The sequence below is a fragment of the Arachis hypogaea genome, chromosome 3, assembly GCF_003086295.3.
Source record: "Arachis hypogaea cultivar Tifrunner chromosome 3, arahy.Tifrunner.gnm2.J5K5, whole genome shotgun sequence".
Taxonomy (NCBI): Eukaryota; Viridiplantae; Streptophyta; class Magnoliopsida; order Fabales; family Fabaceae; genus Arachis; species Arachis hypogaea.
In genome coordinates, this window is record NC_092038.1 from 68,227,178 (window position 1) to 68,253,861 (window position 26,684).

The following is a 26,684-nucleotide window of genomic DNA, read 5'->3' on the forward strand; positions in this document are numbered from 1 at the left end:
TTTAAGGCATAGAAACTAAGACACTAATGATCATAAGACACAAACATAGATAAACATAAGCATGAAAATTCGAAAAACAGGAAATTAAAGAACAAGGAGATTAAAGAACGGGTCCACCTTAGTGATGGCGGCTTGTTCTTCCTCTTGAAGATCTTATGGAGTGCTTGAGCTCCTCAATGTCTCTTCTTTGCCTTTGTTGCTCCTCTCTCATGACTCTTTGATCTTCTATAATTTCATGGAGGAGAATGGAATGTTCTTGGTGCTCCACCCTTAGTTGTCCCATATTGGAACTCAATTCTCCTAGGGAGGTGTTGATTTGCTCCCAATAGTTTTGTGGAGGAAAGTGCATCCCTTGAGATGAATCTCTCCATCTCCCATGACTCGGAAGTGGAAGCTTTTGCCTTCCCTTTCCTCTTTCTATAGGTTTCTCCGGCCTTAGATGCCATAAATGGTTATGGAAAAACAAAAAGCAATGCTTTTACCACACCAAACTTAGAAGGTTTGCTCATCCTCGAGCAAAAGAAGAAAGAAGAGAGTAGAAGAAGAAGAAATAGAGGAGATGGAGGTGGCTTTGTGGTTCGGCCAAGGGGGAGAAGTGTTTTGGTTGTGTGAAAATGAAGGAGTGAAGATGGGTTTATATAGGGGTGGAGAGAGGGGTAGGGTTCGGTCATGTGAGGGTGGGTTGGGAGGGTAAGTGGTTTTGAGGTGATTGGTGAATGGGTGAAGAAGAGAGAGAGTGGTGGGGTAGGTGGGGATCCTGTGGGGTCCACAGATCCTGAGTTGTCAATGAAAATTCATCCCTGCACCAAGTGGTGAGCAAAATTGCTCTTTATGCCCATTCTGGCGTTAAACGCCGGGCTGGTGCCCATTTCTGGCGTTTAACGCCAGCTTCTTGCCCCTTTCTGGCATTTAACGCCAGTCTGGTGCCTCTTTCTGGCGTCAAACGCCCAGAATGGTGCCAGACTGGGCATTAAACGCCCACTTGCTGCCCTTACTGGCGTTTAAACGCCAGTAAGTTTTCCTCCAGGGTGTGCTATTTTTCTTTATGTTTTTCATGCTGTTTTTGCTTTTTCAATTGATTTTGTGACTTCCCATGATCATCAACCTACAGAAAACATAAAATAACAAATAGAATTAGATAAATATAACATTGGGTTGCCTCCCAACAAGCGCTTCTTTAATGTCAGTAGCTTGACAGTGGGCTCTCATGGAGCCTCACAGATACTCAGAGCAATGTTGGAACCTCCCAACACCAAACTTAGAGTTTGAATGTGGGGGTTCAACACCAAACTTAGAAGTTGGTTGTGGCCTCCCAACACCAAAGTTAGAGTTTGACTGTGGGGGCTCTGTTTGACTCTGTTTTGAGAGAAGTTCTTCATGCTTCCTCTCCATGGTTACAGAGGGATATCCTTGAGCCTTAAACACAATGGATTCTTCATTCACTTGAATGATCAATTCTCCTCTGTCAACATCAATCACAGCCTTTGCTGTGGCTAGGAAGGGTCTGCCAAGGATGATGGATTCATCCATGCACTTCCCAGTCTCTAGGACTATGAAATCAGCAGGGATGTAATGGTCTTCAACTTTTACTAGAACATCCTCTACAAGTCCATAAGCTTGTTTTCTTGAATTGTCTGCCATCTCTAGTGAGATTCTTGCAGCTTGTACCTCAAAGATCCCTAGCTTCTCCATTACAGAGAGAGGCGTGAGGTTTATGCTTGACCCTAAGTCACACAGAGCCTTCTTGAAGGTCATGATGCCTACTGTACAAGGTATTGAGAACTTCCCAGGGTCCTATCACTTTTGAGGTCATCTCTGCCTAGACAAGTCAGCCAGTTCTTTGGTGAGCAAAGGGGGTTCATCCTCCCAAGTCTCATTACCAAATAACTTGTCATTTAGCTTCATGATTGCTCCAAGGTACTTAGCAACTTGCTCTTCAGTGACATCTTCATCCTCTTCAGAGGAAGAATACTCATCAGAGCTCATGAATGGCAGAAGTAAATCCAATGGAATCTCTATGGTCTCAGTGTGAGCTTCAGATTCCCATGGTTCCTCATTAGGGAACTCATTAGAGTCCAGTGGACGTCCATTGAGGTCTTCCCCAGTGGCGCTCACTGCCTCTTTCTCCTCTCCAAGTTCGGCCATGTTGATGGCCTTACACTCTCCTTTTGGATTCTCTTATGTATTGCTTGGAAGAGTACTAGGAGGGAGTTCAATAACTTTCTTACTCAGCTGACCCACTTGTGCCTCCAAGTTTCTAACAGAGGACCTTGTTTCAGTCATGAAACTTTGAGTGGTTTTGATTAGATCAGAGACCATGGTTGCTAAGTCAAAGGAGTTCTGCTTAGAATTCTCTGTCTGTTGCTGAGAAGATGATGGAAAAGGCTTGCCATTGCTAAACTTGTTTCTTCAACCATTATTGTTGTTGAAACCTTGTTAAGGTCTCTGTTGATCCTTCCATGAGAGATTTGGATGATTTCTCCATGAAGGATTATAGGTGTTTCCATAAGGTTCTCACATGTAATTCACCTCTTCCATTGAAGGGTTCTCAGGATCATAAGCTTCTTCTTCAGATGAAGTGTCCTTAGTACTACCTGGTGCAGCTTCCATTCCAGACAGACTTTGAGAAATCATATTGACTTGCTGAGTCAATATTTTGTTCTGAGCCAATATGGCATTCAGAGTATCAATCTCAAGAACTCCTTTCTTCTGATTTGTCCCATTGTTCACAGGATTCCTTTCAGAAGTGTACATGAATTGGTTATTTGCAACCATTTCAATGAGTTCTTGAGCTTCTGCAGGCGTCTTCTTCAGATGAAGAGATCCTCCAGCAGAGCAATCCAATGACATCTTGGACAGTTCAGACAGACCATCATAGAAGATACCTATGATGGTCCACTCAGAAAGCATGTCAGAAGGACACTTTCTGATCAATTGTTTGTATCTTTCCCAAGCTTCATAGAGGGATTCACCTTCCTTCTTTTTGAAGGTTTGGACTTCCACTCTAAGCTTACTCAATTTTTGAGGTGGAAAAAACTTTGCCAAGAAGTCATTGACTAGCTTTTCCCAAGAGTTCAGGCTTTCTTTAGGTTGTGAGTCCAACCATATCCTAGCTCTGTCTCTTACAGCAAAAGGGAATAGCATAAGTCTGTAGACCTCAGGGTTAACCCCATTGGTCTTGACAGTGTCACAGATTTGCAAGAATTCAGCTAAAAACTGATGAGGATCTTCCAATGGAAGTCCATGGAACTTGCAATTTTGTTGCATTAGAGAAACTAATTGAGGCTTAAGCTCAAAGTTGTTTGCTCCAATGGCAGGGATAGAAATGCTTCTTCCATAGAAGTCGGGAGTAGGTGCAGTAAAGTCACCCAGCACCTTCTTGCATTGTTGGTATTGTTGTTGTTTTCGGCTGCCATGTCTTCTTCCTTGAAGAATTCTGTTAGGTCCTCTATAGAGAGTTGTGCTTTAACTTCTGTTAGTTTTCGCTTCAAGGTCCTTTCAGGTTCAGGGTCAGCCTCAACAAGAATGCTTTTGTCTTTGCTCCTGCTCATATGAAAGAGAAGAGAACAAGAAAATATGGAATCCTCTATGTCATAGTATAAAGATTCCTTGAGGTGTCAGAGGAAAAGAAAAATAGAAGGAAGAGGTAGAAAAATTCGAACTTAGAAAGATAGAGTTCGAATTGCACATGTTAGTCCATAAATAGAAGGATGTGAGAAGAAGGGAAGAAATTTTCGAAAATTAAAGTGAATTAATTAAAAGAAATTTTGAAAAATGGTAATTGATTTTCGAAAACCAAGAGTGGGAAAGAAATTAAGTAATTTTTGAAAAAGATTTTGAAATTGGAAATCAAAAAGATATGATTTGAAAACTATTTTGAAAAAGATGTGATTAAGAAGATATGATTGAAAAGTTATGGTTTTAAAAAGATATGATTGAGAAGATATGATTGAAAAATAATTTAAAAAGATTTGATTTTTAAAAATCAATGACTTGGCCAACAAGAAAGATATGATTCAAACATTAAACCTTTCTCAACAGAAAAGGAAACATACTTGAAATGTTGAATCAAATCATTAATTGTTAGCAAGTATTTTTGAAAATGGAAAGAAATTGATTTTGAAAATATATGATTGAAAAGATATGATTTGAAAAAGATTTGATTTTGAAAAATTATGAAAACTTGAAAAAAAATTTGAATTAAAAACAAAATCTTCCCTCTTGTGCCATCCTGGCGTTAAACTCCCAGAATGGTATCCATTCTGGCGTTTAACGCCCAAAATGCTACCCTTTTGGCTCTTTCTGTGTAATTCCTCTACTGTATGTTCTGAATCTTCAGTTCTCTGCATTATTGACTTGAAAAGACACAAATTAAATTTTTTTTTGGATTTTTAATGATGTGGAAAAATCAAAATGCAACTAAAATCAAATGAACAATGCATGCAAGACACCAAACTTAGAAGTTTGTATACTACTGACACTAACAAATTGAGAATGCATATGAGAAACAACAAAACACACAAAACAAGAGAATTTAAAGATCAGAGCAAGTAAATCTCACCAAGAACAACTTGAAGATCAATGAAGACACATGAATGAATGCAAGAAGAACAGAAACTTGCAATTGACACCAAACTTAAAGTGAGACACTAGACTCAATCAAGAAATATTTTTTATTTTTATGATTTTGTAATTTTTTTGGTTTTTTCGAAAATTATATGGAAAAGAAGATAAAGAGATTCAAAATTTTTAATAAGAATTCCAGGAATCATGCAATGTTAGTCTAAAGCTTTAGACTAAAGGAATTAGACATGGCTAGCCAAGCTTCAGTAGGACATTGCATTCAAGAGCTAAATTGATGAAGATCAATCAGCTTTGGTGATGATAAGAACATCACCTTGAAACACTAGAATTCATTCTTAAAAATTCTGAAAAATACCTAATCTAAGCAACAAGATGAACCGTCAGTTGTCCAAACTCAAACAATCCCCGGCAACAGCGCCAAAAACTTGGTGCACGAAATTGTGATCATCAATGGCACCATCAACATGGTACGCTCAATTGCAATCTTAACTCTTTATCACAACTTCGCACAACTAACCAGCAAGTGCACTGGGTCGTCCAAGTAATAAACCTTACACGAGTAAGGGTCGATCCCACGGAGATTGTTGGTATGAAGCAAGCTATGGTCATCTAGTAAATCTCAGTCAGGCAGATTCAAATGGTTATGAATGATTTATGAATAAAGCATAAAATAAAGACAGAGATACTTATGCAATTCATTGATGAGAATTTCAAATAAGTGTATGGAGATGCTTTGTCCCTTCCGTCTCTCTGCTTTCCTACTGTCTTCATCCAATCCTTCTTACTCCTTTCCATGGCAAGCTGTATGTTGGGCATCACCGTTGTCAATGGCTACAATCCCGTCCTCTCAGTGAAAATGTTCAACACGCTCTGTCACAGCACGGCTATTCAGCTGTCGGTTCTCGATCATGTCGGAATAGAATCCAGTGATTCTTTTGCGTCTGTCACTAACGCCCCACAATCGCGAGTTTGAAGCTCGTCACAGTCATTCAATCCTTGAATCCTACTCAGAATACCACAGACAAGGTTTAGACCTTCTGGATTCTCTTGAATGCCGCCATCAATTCTAGCTTATACCACGAAGATTCCGATTAAGAAATCCAGGAGATAAACATTCAACCCTTGTTTGCTTGTAGAACGGAAGTGGTTGTCAGGCACGCGTTCATAATTGAGAATGATGATGAGCATCACATAATCATCACATTCCTCAAGTTCTTGAGTGCGAATGAATATCTTGGAACAAGAATAAGCTGAATTGAATAGAAGAACAATAGTAATTGCATTAATACTCGAGGTACAGCAGAGCTCTACACCTTAATCTATGGTGTGTAGAAACTCCACCGTTGAAAATACATAAGAACAAGGTCTAGGCATCGCCGAGAGGCCAGCCCCCATAATCTAAGAACTAGACGTCCAAAGATGATCTAAGGATTTAAAGTGATCAAAAGATGTAAATACAATAGCAAAAGGTCCTACTTATAGAGAACTAGTAGCTAGGGTTTACAGAAATGAGTAAATGACATGAAAATCCACTTCCGGGCCCACTTGGTGTGTGCTTGGGCTAAGCATTGAAGCATTTTCATGTAGAGACTCTTCTTGGAGTTAAACGCCAGCTTTTGTGCTAGTTTGGGCGTTTAACTCCCATTCTTGTGCCAGTTCCGACGTTTTACGCCAGAATTCGTGAGCTAACTTGGAACGCCTGTTTGGGCCATCAAATCTCGGGCAAAGTATAGAAATCCCAGGATGTCTACTTTCCAACGCAATTGAGAGTGCGCCAATTGGGCTTCTGTAGCTCCAGAAAATTCACTTCGAGTGCAGGGAGGTCAGAATCTAACAGCCTCTGCAGTCCTTTTTAGCCTTTGAATCAGATTTTTGCTCAGGTCTCTCAATTTCAGCCAGAAAATACCTGAAATCACAGAAAAACACACAAACTCATAGTAAACTCCAGAAAAGTGAATTTTAACTAAAAACTAATAAAAATGTAATAAAAACTAACTAAAACATACTAAAAACATACTAAAAACAATGCCAAAAGAGGTATAAATTATCCGCTCATCATTCATCATTCTTTCAAGAGCCAACAATTTTAACATTCATAAACAACAAGATAAAAAATATGCACTGTTTAAGCATTCATTCAGAAAACAAAAAGTATTGTCACCACATCAATGTAATTAAATTAAATTCAAGGACAATTTTCAAAATTCATGTACTTCTTGTTCTTTTGAATTAGAAACATTTTTTTATTTAAGAGAGGTGAAGGATTTATGGAATTTATTCATAGCTTTAAGACATAGTTACTACTACTAATGATCATGAAGTAGAGACACAAAACATAGATAAATATATAACATAAAAACCAAAAAGCAGAGAAAATAAGAACAAGGAATGAGTCCACCTTAGTGGCGTCTTGTTCTTGAAGGACCAATGATGTCCTTAAGCTCTTCTATGTCCCTTCCTTGCCTTTGTTGCTCCTCCCTCATTGCTCTTTGATCTTCTCTTATTTCATGGAGAATGATGGAGTGATCTTGATGTTCCACCCTTACTTGTTCCACATTGTAACTCAAGTCTTCTAAGGAAGTATTGAGTTGTTCCCAATAGTTGTTGGGAGGAAAGTGCATCCCTTGAGGCATCTCCGGGATTTCTTGGTGATGAGCTTCCTCATGCATCCCTTGGGCTCCATGAGTGGGCTCTCTTGTTTGCTCCATCCTTTTCTTAGTGATGGGCTTGTCCTCCTCAATGAGGATGTCTCCTTCTATGATAACTCCAGTTGAGTAACATAGATGGCAAATAAGATGAGGAAAAGCTAGCCTTGCCAAAGTAGAGGACTTATCGGCTATTTTGTAGAATTCATGGGAGATGACTTCATAAACTTCTACTTCCCCTCCAATCATGATGCTTTGAATCATGATGGCCCAATCCACAGTAACTTCAGATCGGTTATTAGTGGGGATGATGGAGCGTTGAATGAACTCCAACCATCCTCTAGCCACAGGCTTGAGGTCCAGTCTTCTTAGTTAAACCGGCTTGCCTTTGGAGTCTCTTTTCCATTGAGCTCCTTCCACACATATGTCCATAAGGACTTGGTCCAACCTTTGGTTAAAGTTGACCCTTCTAGTGTAGGGGCGTGCATCTCCTTGCATCATGGGTAAGTTGAACGCCAACCTCACATTTTCCGGACTAAAATCTAAGTATTTTCCCCGAACCATTGTAAGATAATTCTTTGGACTTGGGTTCACACTTTGATCATGGTTCCTAGTGATCCATGCATTGGCATAGAACTCTTGAACCATTAAGATTCCGACTTGTTGAATGGGGTTGGTTAGAACTTCCCAACATGTTCTTTGGATCTCATGTCGGATCTCCAGATACTCATTTTTCTTGAGCTTGAAAGGGACCTCAGGGATCACTTTCGTCTTGGCCACAACATCATAGAAGTGGTCTTGATGGGTGATGAGTGGATTTTTGACGGTTTAGAATTTCACTAATGAAATCTCGTTGTAAAGTATAGTCTCTAAACCAACAATAATCCTTTCATACAAAAATTTGTTTGTCACAAGTACAAACCCCTAAAATCTATAAACCGAAGTATTTAAACCTCGGGTCGTCTCTCAAAGGACTTGCAGGGTAGTGTTCTTGTTATTGGTTATGGATTTATTTATTTTGGGCTTTTAGATGAGAAAAATGAATAGCAAATGGTAATGAAATTGTATTAACAAAATGGTCTTGGCAAGGTTTGGTTGTCAAGGGTCTTCATCATTATCACTAGCCACAAGCATGGTAGTTGCAAGGATTAATCTCACTAAGTCATCCTTTAATCAAGTAGCAAAGGAAAGTCAAGTGAGTAATATCAACCCAAGTCCATAAGTCCTAGCTTTTCACTGATTGGATTAATGAAGGCTATAGTTAATGGCTATCAACTATCAATCAATTGGACACTAGTGACTCAAGAAATCCTAAGTCACCTTCTCAAGCGAAGAACATAGAATTCTACTCTAACATCCTCTCAAGCATTTCATCAAACACTTGGAGGGTAATGAAAGAAAGCATTTTTATTTGTAAGAGTAAAAGGAATCAACAACTAACAATTACAAAGAATTAACAAAACAACAATCAACAACATCACAATCACATGAATTATCTCAAATTGCATTATTAAAAGAAAACAAAAGAACAAAAATATCTCAATTACAAAACCTAAAAACAAAATAAGAGAAATTACAACAAGAGGATAGGGATAGAAAGAAGAACCAAAGTGTAGCAATCATCAATTGAAGGTAAAAGTAGAAGGAGACTTGAATTAAACCTAGAACTATGAGATCCTAATCTAACCCTAATTCCTAATCCTAATTCTAGAGAGAAGAGAGAGCTTCTCTCTCTAGAAACTAATTAAAAGCTAAACTAAAACTAATTGGTTAAAAATATGTAAAGTATGTTCATTCCCCCTTCAATCCTTGGCTTAAATAGCATCAGAAATAAGTTGGATTAGGCCCACAAGGCTTCTAAAATCGTTGGCCACGTGTTGCATTAAGTGGGTCATGTGCCACCATCGGCGCGTCCGCGTAATGTGCGTGTGCGTGCCACTATGTGTGATGCAACTATGGCAAATCTTATATCGTTTCGAAGCCCCGGATGTTAGCTTTCTAACCTAACTGAAACCGCATCATTTGGACCTCTTTAGCTCAAGTTATGGTCGTTTAAGTGTGAAGAGGTCGGCTTGACAGCTTTCCGGTTCTTTCATTTCTTCATGAATTCTCCAACTTTTCATGCTTTCTTTCTTCATTCCCTTGATCCAATCTTTGCCTCCTAAACCTTAAATCACTTAACAAACATATCAAGGCATCTACTAGAATCAAGGTGAATTAAATTTAGCTATTTTAAGTCCTAAAAAGCATGTTTTCACTCTTAAGCACAATTAAAGGAGAATATACAAAACCATGCTATTTCATTGCATAAATGTGGGTAAAAGGTTATAAAATCCCCTAAATCAAGCATAAGATAAGCCCTACAAATGGGGTTTATCAACCTCCCCACACTTAAACCAAGCATGTCCTCATGCTTAAGCCAAGAGAGAAACAAAGGGTATCAACATTTATTCAATGTAAATAAACTATAAGCAACCTAAACTATATGCAACTAAATGCGAAATGGTTTTACCTACTTGGTTAAAAATAAATCAATCTCCAAGACATATATGCACAAGTAGGGCCAAGATCATATAACGATTCATGAGTCCTACCAATTGAAGTATAAACATGAAGTTCATATAGACTTGCAAGAAGAACGCTCGTGAAAGCCAGGAATCAAGGAATTGAGCATCGAACCCTCACCGGGAGTGTTTGCACTCTAGTCGCTCGGTGTTTGGGGTTGATTCTCTCAATTCTCCCCTAATCATGCTTTCCAAGATTTGTTTTTCATCTAACAATCAACAATTATTCAATGCACGCATACAATTATCATGAGGTCTTTTCTTTAGTTTGTAATGGGGCTAGGGTTTAGGTAGGATGCATATTTGGTCAAGTGAGCTTGAGGTTTGAATCCTTGATAGGCTTAGACTTCCCACCTAACCTATGACATCCTATACAATTAAGTTCTAACCTAACTACCCATTCTTCACTTTTCTACATACTCATGCATTCTCTTTTCATTTCACAACACATATGCATTGACTTTTATTTGAGCTTTACTTTGGGGCATTTTGTCCCCTTTTTTTTATTTCTTTCTTTTTCTTCTTTTTCTTTCTTTTTCTATTTTTTTTCCATATTGTTTTTTTTCTTTTTCTTTTCTTTTTCTCATTTTTTTTATATACAAGAGCATCAATGCATAAGGTTTTACATTTGATCAATACATGAGTATGTACCCAATTCCCAATATTTACACTAATAATACAAAACTACCCTTTTATTCACCCAATGTCCCAAGGTTCCCACACTTGAATGATACTCTCACACACTAGCCTAAGCTAATCAAAGATCCAAATAAGGACTTTTTATTGTTTTCCGCTTTAAGGCTTGTAATGTGCTAAAATAAGAACAAGTGGGTTAAGCGTAGGCTCAAAATCGGCTAACAAAGGAGAGTAAAAGGTAAGGCTATCTGGATAAGTGAGCTAATGAAATGATGGCCTCAATCATATAAATGCATGAATACAAGGAATAATGGACATATAGACTCAAACAAATCAAAGATTACAATCATAGAAAGAGAACAATTACACGCAAGAAGGAAAATAAGTGGTTATAAGATGTAACCACACCATTAGGCTCAATATCTCACAAGCTTGTGTTCTTAGCTCAAAAACCATGTTCCAAAATAAATTCTTTCAAGCAAGTTCAACAAAAATTTTCAAATTGTTAGGTTGTCCTAAAACGGTTTCTTGGGAAAGAAATCATCACCCTAACCAAGTAGTCCTAACAAAAAAAAAGTGGTAAAAATATGTACAAATTCTAACTAACATGCAACCTATCATGAAAATGCAACAACTAACTAACAAAGAAAATAAAAAATTTGGTGTTGAAAAGGAAATCTTTACCCATGGAGATCAGTCGAACGACCTCCCCACACTTGAAGATTGCACCGTCCTCGGTGCATGCAAAGAAGAGCAAGGTGGACGGGTTGCTACAATTGATGGGCTCCTTCAAAAGGTTGTGCGGATGACTTGTTTGTTGCCCCATTTAGAAATTTTTCCTTTCTCCCTTCTTGGTGGCCAACCTAGAAGGAAATAAAAGGAAAGAAAATTAAGCCTATAACAAAGATATCAAGGCAAATAGAACATAGGCGGGGGCTAATGCCAAATAAGAGTATGATTCCCTACTACATGGTAGCTACACATGTAAGTGAAAAAAACAATATAAGCTAATGACATATCAATGATACTTGATGCAAGAGTAAAGTTAAAGCATGAAAAACATTTTGAGCATCAAGATCAAATAAGAATTGACACAAACAAGATTAGTGATAAGCATGAGGGCATTTGGTCCCAACCTAACTCAATGATGATGAAGCACAAAAACAAAGGACAATGAGTTAGGAAGGACTAAAGCACTACCTTGTGTGTGGAACAAAATATTTCAATTAATGTTAAATAGGTCACAAAGCACCAAGATAAAGCAAGAGAGTCTCAATAATTGAGTATAAGAATTCAACACCATTATTGAAAGGACACTTAGAAAAAAAACTGAAAACATGCTATAGAAACAAAATGAAAATGGAAAGAGTAGAAGTATGTGAATGTAATGATCAAAAGAAAATGGAAGATGAGAAAAAAACTCTTTTTTTTTACCGATGCATACGCGTCGATGTGCATATTGGTTGAAGGACGCGTATGCGCCAGGTGCGCGCACGCGTGCATCGAATTAGGTCGGAGGCATAATGTCGGCCCAAGTCTCGCACAACTCTCGGGTAAAAGTACCAGGAGTGTGGATCGTGCAATCGATGCGTGCGCGCACAGTGTGCGTGCGCGTGCATTGCCAATTTAAGATCATGTGCGCGTACGCGCCAAGTGCGTGCACGCGTGCATAGACTTGTGCCTTAGGCCCAATGTTCGCACAGTGCAGGCCTAACTCTCGGGTTTTTTGGCTGGAGGTGAAATTTTGCATCCACGCGTACGCGTACAATGCGCGTCCGCGTGGATGGTCGAAAAATGCTCAGGTGCACGTACGCGTTATGTGCGCGCACGCGTGGATTGTGTTCTGTTTTTTCAAAAATTTTTTTCTAAGTTCTTGCACCAATCCAAGCCTTCCAATCCTCCAAACAGCTACCAAAACACCCTAAAACCTTATTTATCATACTATACTAAAACAATAAAAACAAGAAATTAAACTAATTCTACCAATATTTACAAAAGATAAAAATGAAAATGAGAATCTACCTACAATGGCAACTCAATGCACTTATTAACAAAACTAAAAGAGTATAAAGAGTTTACCATGGGGGGTGTCTCCCACCTAGCACTTTTAGTTTAAGTCCTTAAGTTGGACATTTTGAGGAGCTTATTGTCATGGTGGCTTATGTTTGTACTCATCCTTGAATCTCCAAGGATCTTCGCTTCTCAATTGGTTGACAGATTTTCCAACCATCTTCATCAAGCTTGGGCAAAGTTCTACCCAAGATATGAGCTCCCAAAATTGGTCTTCATGTTGTGATCCGGGATCCCATATCTTATTTTCACACCTATCTTCTAGTTGATCATCATGATTCAACTTGGGTGGTAGGCATATAGAATTCTCCTTTATGCACCAAATTCTCCTTCTAGACCCATACAATTTAGCATTCCTCCAACCATAGTACTTATGCCTTGAGGGTTTAACCTTAATGAGCCTAACATTCTTTTTCCAACCATTACACCACTCCCTCTTACTCTTAACTCCACAAAGAGCTCTAAGTTGACCATCATTTTCAATCAAACCATATTCAAGTGAGAAAGTGAAGCTTTGGGATAGAAATTTTACCCACTTGAATGTTATGTTAGGTGATGGTGGCTTGGGAAGGGGGACCTCCCCACACTTAGCCATTGCGATGTCTACGCTCTTGTGCTCTTCCCTTGTAACTTCCACCTCTTGACAACTTATATCAACTTCAACCTCTTTCTCTTGGTAGCTTCCTTCCAATTTAATATTTTCTTCGTGGCTTACCAAGGGTATGGGAGGTGAGGTATCTTCTTCCTTACCCTCTATGTCAAGCTCAATGAGAGAGGATTCAATTATGGATAGGAACTCATCAATAATTAAATCCATCTCTTGATCAACCTCTTCAAATTCTTCAACCATGATATGCTTTGGAGGTTGCGCACCCTCCTCAACATCAATGTCAAGCTTCTTGGAAGAGTTTTCTATGATGCTACATTCCCATGGACTCTCAACGTCTCCTAAATCTTCAACCACTTCTTCCTTTTCTTCAATAACCATAGGCTCCTCCAATTGCTCTAATACAAAATAGCCTCCCTCATTTTCCACCGGGTTTTCCAATCTCTCCTTCATGCTATGATCTTCAATGGATTCTTCACATGTGGCCACGGAAGCACCTTGAGTGTTCAAAAATTTGTAGGCTAAGGTAGACACTACCTTGGTCAAGTTAGTCACAAACTCTACGGTGTTCCTTTGCATATCCGCTTGTCCTTGAAGTAGCAATGTGAGAGAGTCATCTATTGGGGCTTGGGGTGGATAAGAGGGTTCATTATTTTGGAGAGAGGGTTTATAGTAGGAAGGTGGTTCTTCTTAGTAAGGGTATGGAGATGGTGTGCATTGAGGTGGTTCTTGAGAGTAATTGTGTTGGAATGGTGGTGGTTCCATGTATGGTTCATATGGCCATCTTTGGTTGATCAATCCCTTGAGGCTCTTCCCATCTTTGGTTGTGCCCAAATCCTTGATGCATATTACCATTGTAGTTCCCATTTCTTACAACATAATTTGAGCCAAACTCATAGCCAAAGTGAGGATGAGAGTTCATAATAGCAAAGAAAACAAAAATTAACAAAGATAAGCAACGAAGTCCTAAACCTAACAAAAACTAACAAACAAGCAAAATACAAACATATTCACAATATTCACAATAACCAATAATGTAACACCATTGCAAGTCCTCGGCAACGGCGCCATTTTGATGAGTGGATTTTTGACGGTTTAGAATTTCACTAATGAAATCTCGTTGTAAAGTATAGTCTCTAAACCAACAATAATCCTTTCATACAAAAATTTTTTTGTCACAAGTACAAACCCCTAAAATCTATAAACCGAAGTATTTAAACCTCGGGTCGTCTCTCAAAGGACTTGCAGGGTAGTGTTCTTGTTATTGGTTATGGATTTATTTATTTTGGGCTTTTAGATGAGAAAAATGAATAGCAAATGGTAATGAAATTGTATTAACAAAATGGTCTTGGCAAGGTTTGGTTGTCAAGGGTCTTCATCATTATCACTAGCCACAAGCATGGTAGTTGCAAGGATTAATCTCACTAAGTCATCCTTTAATCACGTAGCAAAGGAAAGTCAAGTGAGTAATATCAACCCAAGTCCATAAGTCCTAGCTTTTCACTGATTGGATTAATGAAGGCTAGAATTAATGGCTATCAACTATCAATCAATTGGACACTAGTGACTCAAGAAATCCTAAGTCACCTTCTCAAGCCAAGAACATAGAATTCTACTCTAACATCCTCTCAAGCATTTCACTAAACACTTGGAGGGTAATGAAAGAAAGCATTTTTATTTGTAAGAGTAAAAGGAATCAACAACTAACAATTACAAAGAATTAACAAAACAACAATCAACAACATCACAATCACATGAATTATCTCAAATTGCATTATTAAAAGAAAACAAAAGAACAAAAATATCTCAATTACAAAACCTAGAAACAAAATAAGAGAAATTACAACAAGAGGATAGGGATAGAAAGAAGAACCAAAGTGTAACAATCATCAATTGAAGGTAGAAGTAGAAGGAGACTTGAATTAAACCTAGAACTATGAGATCCTAATCTAACCCTAATTCCTAATCCTAATTCTAGAGAGAAGAGAGAGCTTCTCTCTTTAGAAACTAATTAAAAGCTAAACTAAAACTAATTGGTTAAATATATGTAAATTATGTTCATTCCCCCTTCAATCCTTGGCTTAAATAGCATCAGAAATGAGTTGGATTAGGCCCACAAGGCTTCTAAAATCGCTGGCCACGTGTTGCATTAAGTGGGTCATGTGCCACCATCGGCGCGTCTGTGTACCGTGCGCGTGTGCGCCCCTATGCGTGATGCAACTATGGCAAATCTTATATCATTTTGAAGCCCCGGATGTTAGCTTTCCAACCCAACTAGAACTGCATCATTTGGACCTCTGTAGCTCAAGTTATGGTCGTTTAAGTGCGAAGAGGTCGGCTTGACAGCTTTCCGGTTCTTTCATTTCTTCATGAATTCTCCAACTTTTCATGCTTTCTTTCTTCATTCCCTTGATCCAATCTTTGCCTCCTAAACCTTAAATCACTTAACAAACATATCAAGGCATCTAATAGAATCAATGTGAATTAAATTTAGCTATTTTAAGTCCTAAAAAGCATGTTTTCACTCTTAAGCACAATTAAAGGAGAATATACAAAACCATGCTATTTCATTGCATAAATGTGGGTAAAAGGTTATAAAATCCCCTAAATCAAGCATAAGATAAGCCCTACAAATGGGGTTTATCAATGGGTTTTGAAGATGAATCTTTCCATCTCCCATGACTCGGAGGTGGAAGCTTTTGTCTTCCCTTTTCCTTTTCTAGAGGATTCTCTGGCCTTGGGTGCTATCAATGGTTATGGAAAAACAAAAAGCTTATGCTTTTACCACACCAAACTTAAAATATTGCTCGCCCTCGAGCAAGAGAAGAAAAAAGAGAAGAAGAAGAAGAAGAAAATATGGAGGAGAAGGGAGGTGTAGGATTCGGCCAAGGTATAGAAGAGGGGGTTGTGTTGTGTGAAAATGAAGTAGAATGGAGGGGTATATATAGGGAGGGGGAGGGTAGGTTTGGCCATTTAGTGTGGGTTTGGGTGGGAAAGATTTTTGAATTTTGAAGGTTGGTGGGGTTTATAGGGAAGAGTGGATGGATGTGAGTGGTGAAAAGGGTAATTGGGAAGGGAGGTTGAGGTGATTGGTGAAGGGTTTTTGGGAAAGTGTGTTATAGGATTAATTAGGAGGTAAGGTGGAAATATGTTAGGTGGGGATCTTGTGGGGTCTACAGATCCTGAGATGATCCTGTGGGGTCCACAGATCCTGAGGTGTCAAGGATTTACATCCCTGCACCAATTAGGCATGTAAAATGCCTTAGCATACCATTCTGGTGTTTAAACGCCGAAGTGGTGCACGTTCTGGGCGTTTAACGCCCATGTGCAGCATGTTTCTGGCGTTGAACGCCAGTTCCATGCTTGTTACTGGCGTTCAGCGCCAGCTTTCCTCAGGGCATATTCTTGGCGTTCAAATGCCAGGATGTTGCTTGTTTTTGGCGTTCAGCGCCAGATCCATGCTCTGTTCTGGCGTTGAACGCCAGCCAGATGCACCTTACTGGCGTTTAAACGCCAGTAAGTCTTTCCTCCAGGGTGTGATTTTTCTTCTGCTGTTTTTGATTCTGTTTTTAATTTTAATAATTTTTTTTCGTGACTACACAAGATCATGAACCTACTAAAACACAAAATAACAATTAAATAAAAATAAAATTAGATAAATAAAAATTGGATGGCCTCCCAACAAGCGCTTCTTTAATGTCAATAGCTTGACAGTGGGCTCTCATGGAGCCAGAAAGGTGGTCAGGTCAATGTTGTGGACTCCCAACACCAAACTTAGAGTTTGGATATGGGGGTTCAACACCAAACTTAGAGTTTGCTTGTGGCCTCCCAACACCAAACTTAGAGTTTGATTGTCGGGGCTTTGTCTGACTCTGTATTGAAAGAAGCTCTGCATGCTTACTCTCCCTTGTTACAAAAAGATAGCTGTGTGCCTTAAACACAAGATAGTCCTCATTCAATTGAAGGACTAATTCTCCTCTGTTAACATCTATCACAGCTTCTGCTGTGGCTAGGAAAGGTCTTCCAAGGATGATGCATTCATCTTCTTCCTTCCTAGTGTCTAAGATTATGAAATCAGCAGGGATGTAAAGGCCTTCAACCTTTACCAACACGTCCTCTACTAATCCATAAGCCTGTCTTACTAACTTATCTGCCAATTGTAATGAGAATAAGGCAGGCTGTACCTCAATGATCCCCAGTTTCTCCATTAGAGAGAGTGGCATAAGATTTATGCCTGACCCCAGGTCACACAGAGCCTTGTTAAAGGTGGTGCCTATGGTATAGGGTATTAAGAATTTACCAGGATCTTGTCTCTTTTGAGGTAAAGTTTTCTGAACCCATGTATCTAGTTCACTAATGAGCAAGGGAGGTTCACCTTCCTAAGTCTCATTACCAAACAACTTGGCATTCAGCTTCATGATGGCTCTTAGATATTGAGCAACTTGCTCTCCAGTTACATCTTCATCTTCTTCAGAGGAAGAATAATCTTCAGAGCTCATGAATGGCAGAAAGAGATTTAATGGAATCTCTATGGTCTCTATATGAGCCTCAAATTCCTTTAGGTCCTCAATAGGGAACTCCTTCTTGTTTGAGAGATGTCCCAGGAGGTCTTCCTCACTAGGATTTTCGTCCTTCTCCTCCCTTGTGCATTCGGCCATATTGATTACATCAATGGCCTTGCACTCTCCTCTTGGATTCTCTTCTGTATTGCTTGGGAGAGTACTGGGAGGAGTTTCAGTGACTTTCTTACTTAGCTGGCCCACTTGTGCCTCTAAATTTCTGATGGAGGACCTTATTTCACTCATGAAACTTAAAGTGGCCCTAGACAGATCAGAGACTAAATTTGCTAAATTAGAGGGGCTCTGCTCAGAATTCTCTGTCTGTTGCTGATAAGATGATGGAAAATGCTTGTTATTGCTTAGCCTGTTTCTTCCACCATTATTAAAGCCTTGTTGAGGCTTTTGTTGATCCTTCCATGAGAAATTTGGATGATTTCTCCATGATGAATTATAGGTGTTTCCATAAGGTTCACCCATGTAATTTACCTTTGCTATTGCAGGGTTCTCAGGATCATAAGCTTCTTCAGAAGCTGCCTCTTTAGTACTGTTGGATGCATTTTGCCATCCATTCAGACTTTGAGAAATCATGTTGACTTGCTGAGTCAACACTTTGTTCTGAGCTAATATGGCATTCAGAGCATCAATTTCAAGAACTCCCTTCCTTTGAGGCGTCCCATTATTCACGAAATTCCTCTCAGAAGTGTACATGAATTGGTTATTTGCAACCATGTCAATAAGTTCTTGAGCTTCTGCAAGCGTTTTCTTTAAGTGAATGGATCCACCTGCAGAATGGTCCAATGACATTTTGGAAAACTCAGATAGACCATAATAGAATATATCTAATATGGTCCATTCTGAAAATATGTCAAAAGGACACTTTTTGGTCATCTGCTTGTATCTTTCCCAAGCTTCATAGAGGGATTCACCATCTTTTTGCTTGAAGGTTTGAACATCCACTCTAAGCTTGCTCAGCTTTTGAGGGGGAAAGAATTTATCCAAGAAGGATGTGACCAGCTTATCCCAGGAGTCCAGGCTATCTTTAGGTTGTGAGTCCAACCATGTTCTAGCTTTGTCTCTCACAGCAAAGGAAAAAGCATGAGCTTGTAGACTTCAGGATCTACTCCATTCGTCTTTACAGTCTCACAAATCTGCAAGAACTCAGTTAAAAACTGGTAAGGATCTTTAGATGGAAGTCCATGAAACTTGCAGTTCTATTGCATTAGAGCAACTAATTGAGGCTTCAGCTCAAAATTGTTTGCTCCAATGGCCGGAATGGAGATGCTTCTTCCATCAAATTTGGACGTTGGTTTAGTGAAATCACCTAGCATTCTCCTTGTATTATTGTTGTTGGGTTCGGCTGCCATCTCCTTCTCTTGTTCGAAAATTTCAGAAAAGTTGTCTCTGGATTGTTGTAATTTAGCTTCTCTTAGTTTCCTCTTTAGAGTCCTTTCAGGTTCAGGATCAACTTCAACAAGAGTGTCTTTTTCCTTGTTCCTGCTCATATGAAAGAGAAAAGAAAAAGAAAAGGAAGAAGAATCCTCTATATCTGGACAAAGAGGATCCTTATTATTAGTAGAAGAAGAAAAGAATAAAAGTGGAGAATCCAATCACAAGGGTGAGGATAGAGGCAGTGATTGGAGATGAAGAGAGGTGAAGAGAAGTGTTAGTAAATAAATAAATAAATAGAAGAAGAGAAGAGAGGGAAAATGCGAAAATAATTTTGAAAAAGTAGTTAACGATTTTCGAAAATTAAAGATAAGATATGATTAAAATTAAAATTTAAAACAATTAATTAATTAAAAAGAATTTTTGAAAAAGGATGAGATATTTTCAAAAATTAGAGAGAGAGAAGTAGTTAGATGGTTTTGAAAAAGATAAGAAATAAACAAAAAGTCAAATAGTTAGTTGAAAAAGATATTAAAATCAAATTTGAAAAGATAGGAAGATAAGGAGTTAGATAAGATATTTTGAAATCAAATTTTTTAAAAAAGATAAAATTTTGAAAAAGATATGATAACAAGATAAGATAAGAAGATATGATAAAAAGATAGGATTGAAAAAGATTTAATTTTTAAAATTAAAAATAATTACTTAACTAACAAGAAACTAAAAGATATGATTGTAGAATTTAAAGATTGAACCTTTCTTAACAAGAAAGTAACAAACTTCAAATTTTTTAATCAATCTAATTAATTGTTAGTGTAATTTCGAAAATTTTGAAATAAAATTAAGGAAAAGATTTTTGAAAAAATATTTTGAAATTTTTGAAACTAATAAGATAAAATTGAAAAAGATTTGATTTTTGACAAAGTTTTGAAAAGATAAGATTTTAAAATTGAAAATTTGACTTGACTTGTAAGAAACACAAATTTTTAAAAATTTTTGACCAAGTCAACCCAAAATTTCGAAAATTTGGAGGGAAATAAGGAAAAGATATTTTTTTTTTATTTTTGAATTTTTAATGATGAGAGAGAAAAACAACAAAATTGACTCACAACATGAAAATTATGAATCAAAACTCATGATGCATGCAAGAACACTATGAATGTCAAGATGAACACCAAGAACACTTTGAAGATCATGATGAACATCAAGAACATATTTTTGAAAAATTTTTGATGCAAAGAAGACATGCAACACACCAAACTTAGAAATCTTTAATGCATGGATACTAACAAACGAAAAATGCATATGATAAACAACAAAAAATACAAAACAAGAAAACATCAAGATCAAATAAGAAGGCTTACCAAGAACAACTTGAAGATCATGAAGAACACCATGAATGCATGAGCTTTTCGAAAAAAAATGCAAGATATTTTTAAAACATGCAATTGACACCAAACTTAAAAATTGACTCAAGACTCAAACAGGAAACACAAAATATTTTTGATTTTTATGATTTTCTAAATTTTTTTGTATTTTCTTTTATTTTTTCGAAAAACATATGGAAAAAGAAAATAAGAAATTCAAAATCTTTAAGAAGAATTCCAGGAATCTTTCAATGTTAGCCCAAAGCTCCAATCAAAGGGTTTGACAAGGCTTAATAGCCAGTCAGCTTTAGGATTGAATTACATTCATTGTAGTGATTAGTTGAAGACCAATTCCAAGGGAGTTTGAATACGGCTTTGTAGCCAGCTATGATTCAACATGTTACCATGAAACTCTAGAATTCATTCTTGAAAGTTTGAAGCCATAGAATAATTTTAAAATTTTTTTTGATTTTTTCAAAAATAATAATAATTTTCTTGGAAAAACGAAAACAAAGAAAAATTTTGAAAAATTTTTAAACACATTTTGAAAAGAAAATTACCTAATCTGAGCAACAAGATGAACCGTCAGTTGTCCATACTCGAACAATCCCCGGCAACAGCGCCAAAAACTTGGTGCACGGAATTGAGATCATCAACAATGGCTCCAATAATTTGGTAGCTCTCACACGTGAATTACACTTAGTCACAAGTCCGCACAACTAACCAGCAAGTGCACTGGGTCGTCCAAGTAATACCTTACGTAAGTAAGGGTCGATCCCATGGAGACTGTTGGTATGAAGCAAGCTATGGTCATCTTGTAAATCCCAGTCAGGCGGATTCAAATATGATTGCATTAGATAATTAAAAGATAAATAAAATAAATAGGAAATAAAGATAAAGTTACTCATGTAATCCAATGGTGGGAATTTCAGATAGGTGCATGGAGGTGTTGTGTTCCTTCCGAATCTCAACTTTCTTATTACATTCATCCAATCCTTCTTATTCCTTTCCATGGCAAGCTGTATGTAGGGCATCACCGTTGTCAATGGCTACATCCCATCCTCTCAGTGAAAATGGTCCAAATGCTCTGTCACAGTACGGCTAATCATCTGTCGGTTCTCAATCAGGTTGTAGTAGAATCCAGTGATTCTTTTGCGTCTGTCACTAACGCCCAGCCTTCAGGAGTTTGAAGCTCGTCACAGTCATTCAATCCCGGAATCCTACTCAGAATACCACAGACAAGGTTAGACTTTCTGGATTTCCATGAATGCCGCCATCAATTCTAGCTTATACCACGAAGATTCTGATAAAGGAATCCAAGAGATATGCGCCCGGTCTAAGGTAGAATGGAAGTGGTTGTCAGTCACGCGCGTTCATAGGTGAGAATGATGATGAGTGTCACAGATCATCACATTCATCAAGTTGAAGTGCAACGAATATCTTAGAACAGGAATAAATCGAATTGGATAGAAAATAATAGTAATTGCATTAAAACTTGAGGTACAGCAGAGCTCCACACCCTTAATCTATGGTGTGTAGAAACTCCACCGTTGAAAATACATAAGTGAAAGGTCCAGGCATGGCCGAATGGCCAGCCCCCATGATCTGAGAACTAAATGTCCCAAGATGTCTAATACAATAGTAAACTATCCTATTTATACTAGACTAGCTACTAGGGTTTATAGGAGTAAGTAATTGATGCATAAATCTACTTCCAGGGCCCACTTGGTGTATGTTTGGGCTGAGCTTGATCTATCCACGAGCTGAGGCTTCTTTTGGAGTTGAACGCCAAGTTGTAACGTGTTTTGGGCGTTCAACTCTGGTTCGTGACGTGTTTCTGGCGTTTGACTCTAGAATGCAGCATGGAACTGGCGTTGAGCGCCAGTTTACATCATCTAATCACGAATAAAGTATGGACTATTATATATTGCTAGAAAGCTCTGAATGTCTACTTTCCAACGCCGTTGAGAGCGCGCCATTTGGAGTTCGGTAGCTCCAGAAAATCTATTTCGAGTTCAGGGAGATCAGATTCCACCAGTATCAGCAGTCCTTTGTCAGCCTCCTATCAGAGTTTTGCTCAGGTCCCTCAATTTCAGCCAGAAAATACCTGAAATCATAGAAAAACCACAAACTCATAGTAAAGTCCAGAAATGTGAATTTAGTATAAAAACTAATGAAAACATCCCTAAAAGTAACTAGATCATGCTAAAAACTTCCTAAAAACAATGCCAAAAAGTATATAAATTATCTGCTCATCAAATCTCCAACCAAGTTTGCTATTGATTTGACCTCCGGGGTCCCATATGAAATTTTCAAACTCATGAGAGAATTCAAGCTAGCAACTAGGATCCTTAATTGTTCCCTCATGAAGCTAATGCCCGGATCCCATACTTGAGTTCCCCTATCACCATTGACATGCTTGTGCACTACTCGAAATCCACTGATTTGATTCTTGCACCAAAATTGAGCTTCAAATGTCAAGTTTGCCCTTTTGATGAACTTTCCATTCCATTGCCAACTAACATTTTTCTCTTCACCACCCACTACTGATGACCTCGATCACTACCCCCTTTCAAAATTTAGTGAACGAGTTCTTCTGGCAAGCGCACCAGAACTATCACCAAGTAATAACCCACAGAGGAGTGGGATCGTATCCATAGATATTGGCAAACTCAAGTAGTTTTAATTGATTGGTGAATTAGTCAAGCGGATCAATAATAGTGTGAGGTGCAGAATTGTAAATGGCATAAATGTAAATGACTTGAATATAAAGAAAAGCATTAAAGTGCAGGAATGGAAATTGCAGAATGTAAATTGCTGAATCATAAATGACTTGAATGTAAATGGGAATGGGGAATTGCTGAAAGTAAAATTGAGCTATAAAGAAATGGATAGATGAGAATGGGGAATTCATTGAGATTTGGAGATGTTGTCTCTTTGGATCAAATCTAGCTTAGATCTCCTTCAATCATGCAACTCACTGACCTCTTGGCAATCATGATTGATTAAGCCCCAATCCCTTGGTGACTCAATCTCTCAGATCTTGATCAATAGCGAATTCCTTGGTCTAATTGCTCATGAAGAGAGATATGCTTGGTCCCTGATTATACCACACACCTTTGTAGATTCAGGTAGAGGGGGGATTATATGTCACGTATCCCATCACCAAAACCCATAATCTACTCAAATGTGAGAAGGGATTTCAAGCATGGTTTCATGTTTTCTTTCCCAAGGTTCCCATGAAACCCAATTGCATTCAATCTCTTTCCCAAGATGATTGAATACTAAACATTAAGCACAAAATTCCTCCTAGCAAATCAAGAGAAGATGAAGAGAAGAAGAATTTCACTATTATCAATCCATTAAGTACAACAGAGCTCCTTCTCTCAATGAGAAGGAAATTAGCTATTCATAGCTTAGAAAGTACTCAAAAGTGGAATATAAAAGTGGATCTAGAACTAACTGCTTAACCCCTTCTTCAGTACTCTTTTGGGGTATATATACTACTCCTAGTGAAAATAAAAGAATTACAAAAGTAAAAAAGGAAAATTACATTTTGGAGGGAAAGAAAGCACTTAATAAACGTGACCCCTTAGCAGGCATGTGGTTGGCGCTTCTCAGGCGTGCACGTGCCTTACAAAATGGCTTGGCGTGCCATGCTCAATCCTTCAAGTGGCACGCTCGTCCCTCTTTCAACCTTGGCGTGCCACGCCTTCGAGCTCAAGTGGCACGCCATAGTGACATTTTTGTGTTGGCATGTGATGAGCGGATAATTTATACGCTTTTTGGCATTGTTTTTAGTATGTTTTTAGTATAATCTAGTTAGTTTTTAGTATATTTTTATTAGTTTTTAGTTAAAATTCACTTTTCTGGACTTTACTATGAGTTTGTGTGTTTTTCTGTGATTTCAGGTATTTTCTGGCTGAAATTGAGGGTCCTGAGCAAAAATCTGATTCAGAGACCGAAAAGGACTGCAGATGCTGTTGGATTCTGACCTCTCTGCACTCAAAGTGGATTTTCTGGAGCTACAGAAGCCCAATTGGCGCGCTCTCAACGGCATTGGAAAGTAGACATCCTGGGCTTTCCAGCAATGTATAATAGTCCATACTTTACCCGAGATTTGATGGCCCAAACCGGCGTGGCAAATCAACCTCAGAAATTCCAGCGTTTAACGCTGGAACTGGCATAAAACTTGGAGTTAAACGCCCAAACTGGCATAAAAACTGGCGTTTAACTCCAGAAAAGGTCTCTACACGAAAATGGTTCATTGCTCAGCCCAAGCACACACTAAGTGGACCCAGAAGTGGATTTTTACGTCATTTACTCATTTCTGTATACCCTAGGTTACTAGTTTACTATTAATAGGATCTTTTGACATTGTATCTGTACCTCATGACACTTTACATGTTTCTTTGTGTACCTTCCACAGCATGAGTCTCTAAACCCCATGGTTGAGGGTGAGGAGCTCTGCTGTGTCTTGATGGATTAATGCAATCACTACTGTTTTTCATTCAATCATGCTTGCTTCCGTTCTAAGATATCACTTGTTCTTAAATCGGATGAATGTGATGATCCGTGACAATCATCATCATTCTCAACTATGAACGTGTGCCTGACAACCACCTCCGTTCTACCTTAGATTAAGTAGATATCTCTTGGATTCTTTAACCGAAATCTTCGTGGTATAAGCTAGAACTGATGGCGGCATTCAAGAGAATCCGGAAGGTCTAAACCTTGTGTGTGGTATTCTGAGTAGGATTCAATGACTGAATGACTGTGACGAGCTTCAAACTCCTGAAGGCGGGGCGTTAGTGACAGACGCAAAAGAATCACTGGATTCTATTCCGGCCTGATCGAGAACCGACAGATGGATAGTCGTGCCGTGACAGGGTGCGTTGAACATTTCCACTGAGAGGATGGGAGGTAGCCACTGACAACGGTGAAACCCTTGCATACAGCTTGCCATGGAAGGAGCCTTGCGTGCTTGAAGAAGAAGACAGTAGGAAAGCAGAGATTCAGAAGATAGAGCATCTCCAAAACCTCAACCTATCCTCCATTACTGCAAAACAAGTACTTATTTCATGTTCTTTTACTCTTCACAATCAATCCTGATAATTTTTGATATCCTGACTAAGATTTACAAGATAACCATAGCTTGCTTCAAGCCGACAATCTCCGTGGAATCGACCCTTACTCATGTAAGGTATTACTTGGACGACCCAGTGCACTTGCTGGTTAGTTGTGCGGGATTGCAAAAGTGTGATTGCAATTTCGTGCACCAAGTTTTTGGCGCCATTGCCGGGGATTGTTCGAGTTTGGACAACTGACGGCTTATCTTGTTGCTTAGATTAGGACTGTTTTGTTTTTGTTGGTTTAGAGTCCTTTAGTTGAGTCTAGTTTCATATTTTAAGTTTGGTGTCAATTGCATGCTTTTGCTTTTCTTTTAATTTTCGATTTTGCATGTCCTTAGTCCCTTTTTGATTCGTAAAAATTCTAAGTTTGGTGTCCTCCTTGTGTTTTTCCCTTAAAATTTTCGAAAAATTTGTGTTTGATTTTCTAAAAATTTTAAGTTTGGTGTCATTTTGTTCTTTTTCTCTTTCCTCTTTTCAAAAATCTAATCTTTTTCATAAAAATTTTTCAATCATATCTTTCTAATTGCTAATCTCAAAATCTTTTTAATTACCTAATTGATTCAGTTCTCAATTTGCTTTGATCTTATTTTCTTTTTGATTTTCGAATTTTTTATTTTAATTTCCTTTTGTTTTATTTTATTTTTTTCGGTTAATTTAAAAAAAAAATAAAAAGATATTTTTATCTATTTGCAATCCATATCATTTCCCTTTATCTATTATGGACCTAAGTGGGATTGATCAGTCCAGAAGGACTCTGGGGTCATATGCTAACCCCATTACAGCTGCATATGGGAGTAGCATTTGTACACCTCCCATCAAAGCAAGCAGCTTTGAGCTAAATCCTCAACTCATTATCATAGTACAGCAAAATTGCCAGTATTCCGGTCTTCCACAGGAAGAGCCTACTGAGTTTCTGGCACAATTCTTACAAATTGCTGACACAGTACATGATAAAGAGGTAGATCAGGATGTCTACAGACTATTACTGTTTCCGTTTGCTGTAAAAGATCAAGCTAAAAGGTGGTTGAATAACCAACCTACAGCAAGCAAAAAGACATGGAAACAGTTATCAGACAAATTCCTGAATCACTTTTACCCTCCAAAGAGGATGACACAGCTAAGGCTGGACATCCA

General features: G+C 38.2%; 1 non-coding gene across 1 annotated transcript; it reads left to right on the top strand.

The window, feature by feature from the left end:
* Nucleotides 1-18,527: 18,527 nt before the first annotated feature.
* LOC112793084 (small nucleolar RNA R71) lies at nucleotides 18,528-18,631 on the top strand. The gene has a single exon (XR_003197793.1). It is a non-coding gene; the product is annotated as a small nucleolar RNA R71 (small nucleolar RNA).
* The last annotated feature ends 8,053 nt before the right edge of the window (nucleotides 18,632-26,684 follow it).